General features: G+C 33.9%; 1 protein-coding gene across 3 annotated transcripts in view; it reads left to right on the top strand.

Annotated features, from left to right (window-relative positions):
* The window catches only part of TAB3 (TGF-beta activated kinase 1/MAP3K7 binding protein 3), a 44,790-nt gene extending 42,057 nt beyond the window's left edge, over nt 1-2,733 (top strand). For all 3 annotated transcript variants that reach the window (XM_019524898.1, XM_019524897.1, XM_019524896.1), the window contains one exon: nt 32-2,733. The gene's annotated coding sequence lies outside the window, so the exon portion shown is untranslated. The remainder of the gene's footprint in view (nt 1-31) is intronic.
* Nucleotides 2,734-3,292: the final 559 nt, after the last annotated feature.

Genomic DNA, 3,292 nt, shown 5'->3' with positions numbered 1-3,292 from the left:
ATTGCTATCCTATTGTCTTCCCTCCCGCCAGTTTTTAAAGTTAACAGTACAAAACTGTGATCTTGTGACTCATGTCAGGAACTTGTATTTTATCTGGTATGATATTGAAATATGTTCCTGAACTCTTCAGATCTTAAGCATAATCTTTAAATAAGCTATTTAATTGATTGCTAGCAGACTTATTGAAGTGTGTAGCATTGATAAGCATAATTAAGTCAAAGGCATCAGAATTAAAATGTTCTTTTTATACATTCATAATGGCTTTTTGATGTTCTGTGAAGAACCCAATGTGTCTGAAAAAGAACCCCACTTTCCAGAGGAACTTAAAATGCAAGTAAATATTTGTCATTTTGCCTGCGTAAATGAATAGTGAGGGGGTGGGGAGAAGGATAAACTGAAATATTTTTCTTCCTTGAGAGATGACAAACGTCATTACCTGTTTGTATGTTCAGTTACTCAATACAGTACTGATAATTCCATAGTTTTTCTGTATGACACCTTTGCCTTTGTATGATTTTAGTGTTTTGTCCAGTCCTATTTTTGTTGAATTGTGTTAACAGTTTTAATTTATCCTGGGATTATAAAATGATAACAACTAAAAGGACAGTCAGCCAATGAGAGTAGAGGTAACATGTTTGAACAGTTTATGCCACTTTGTTTTGAAACAGAGAAAATGCTGCTTTAAAAAAAATGCATGCAGCCCATAAATTCTATGAGCTCTAATAATCACAGCTGCATGGTTACTGGTGTAAGGAGGCATTCATAGTTTTTGTTAACAAGCACAGGACAGCCTGAGAGATGCTTTTGGAAAAGTGGCAGTGCCGTCACATGGGAAGTGTGAAAAAATCCTATAGTATTTAATCTTTTCATTACTCTCATTTGCTGGTTGTACAAAGAGTATTAAATATTTCTGTTTGTTCTTTTACTTGCAAAGGTCCATGCTCAAACATTAATAGGAAAAACTTTGTGGTACTTGAATATCTTTAGTTTGTGAGAACACAGAATGTGTTGGAAATTTTAGATCATGCATTTTTCCTTTTAAAAGCAGGTGACACCTCTTGTGCCCCCACTGAACTGTAGTTTATGCCAAAAAGGTTGGTTTGTGTAATATTTATTTAATGCACATAAAACCCTAATGTCAGCTGGCATATAAAATGCACTGTATTGTATAAAAGTTTTGTGTCTGTATGTGTGGATGGTGGGGTGCTGATGCTGTTGTGTTGAGTTTATGCACTAATATTTTTTTGTTTTGTTTTTTAATAACTGAACTTTCCCTCAGCTGTGCTAATAGATGGTACAGTTGGTAACCAATGTGGACATTAGGTATTCAGAATAGATGAACAGCAAAATCAAATCGACTTTTTATAAAGGCTTATTTTCTATTTAGTAGGGTGTTAAGATCATTTCCCTTAAATTAGAGAATACTACTGTAGTTCTTAAAAGTTTTTGTTAGAATGCAGCTTGTGGAAAATACTGCAGAATGTAGTAAACCAAAAGAAATCCTAAACATGGGTATGCTTCTAATTTGATGTAATTATCAACTTTTGCTTGTTTGGGAGAGGAAGAGGGGGGCTAAGAAGTAAATGATAATGCTTTGTAAGATGTAATCTTAGAACAGAATGAATTGTGTGTGTGTCTCTGATGGGTGGATGTGTGAGTATGTGTTAACTCTTGAAATGGGAGGTATGATGAGAAAATGTAATAATTTTTAAAGAGCTGGTCTCAATCTTAGTACTTCCTGAGCATAACATGCTACTAAATCATGTTTTCTTTAATGTTTTTTTCTTCCAGTTACTGTATCTGTCCGAGTTACACATCTCGCATTATGACTTTATAATGGCAACAGAGTTTTACACTGATTGATTGTAAAATCTTTTGGAATTGAATTTAGGAATATTTAAGAGTTGAAATTGGGATGACAAAAAATAAAGACTATTTAAAAAAAACTTAAATGTGAGAATATTAAATATGCTTAAAAATGAAATTATGTTGATATCAAGGCTTTTTTTAAATGTAGTGGTATACCCTAGAATGTGAAAATGGCTTTCGTAGTAAGAGGTGGAGGGTTGGGTTCATAGATACTTCAACAGCTTTTTTGGTACTGTCAAACTTATATGGTCTGCTCCTACAGTGAATCTCCAATCCCCATAATGAAAGAAAGGAGAAAAAAATGTAGTCAGTACTGCCTCTGCATGCTGCACCTATTTTATTTTCTTCCAAAATGTTAACTTTAAATAAAGTTGGCCATAATTGCAGTTTACCGTTTGTTTTTTTTTGTTTGTTTGTTTTTAGTTTGGGGCATTTTCATTGCTATTTATGTCCATAAATATTAATACAATATTTTTTATTTGTTTGAATAATCAGAGGTCGGTGGAGTTAATGCAATATTATCATTTTAGATTCTCAAGACCTTGAAATTTTTTTTTTTTGTTTTTTTTAACTGTGTTCTTGAAAATTTATTTATTTATGGTGGTACCCATGTATCTGATCCATATTTCCTGCTGTGTGAAACGGTTACGTTTTTTCATTAAAACAAGACATGATCTTGTTAAATCCTGTATATATGGTGTCTCTACATTTTAGATTTGTGTATGCTGTGAATGAACTTACTACTAAAAAATAAAATTGTACAAAGGCATTAAGAGGCTATGCATGCATGGTACCTCCAGAAAGTGCATACTCAAAGAGTTGCAGATTCCTGCAAAAATAAATGAATAAACTAAGAAAACATCACATCCTGCATCTGTTCTCGTGTGTAGTAGAAGACATTTATGAAAGATTGTGTTTTCTTGGTTTGACACTTCAGCTGTTTTTAAGTGTAATCTTTACAACACATGTATTGGTCATCAATGTATTTCCTTCTGAGTGACTGTGTTGAGTTTGGGCTCCAAATCCCACTGGATCTTCAGGGGTGGACCTTAATAGCATCTGGAGCCCCTTCATGGGCATAGGTGCTCTGTGTAGATTAGACTGCAGAATTGGTACCTTAACTTTTAGTGAACAACATTTGTAAATGTTGTAAAATCTTCTGTTCTGTTCTTTGCTTTTTGCGAGTCAGGATTATGACCGTAACAGCTGTCATCTTCCTGATTTTAAATGAAGGTGTCCTCTCCTACCTGGTTCCATATAGCATTAGATTTGTTTACCACAAAGGCAAAGGTCCTTCATTATCTAACCAAAAAAGAAGCATTTTGGATGATAGTACAGGTTTCCCCCGCCAACCACAGTTTTGAGTATCCACGCTTACTATTCTATATACCGTTTTGGCTACCACGGTATACAGTTTTGAGTA

The sequence above is a fragment of the Gavialis gangeticus genome, unplaced genomic scaffold, assembly GCF_001723915.1.
Source record: "Gavialis gangeticus isolate Ggan-Ray unplaced genomic scaffold, GavGan_comp1, whole genome shotgun sequence".
In the NCBI taxonomy this organism is placed as follows: Eukaryota; Metazoa; Chordata; order Crocodylia; family Gavialidae; genus Gavialis; species Gavialis gangeticus.
Note: the sequence above shows the minus strand (reverse complement) of the source record. Positions and strands in the feature narration are given on the sequence as shown.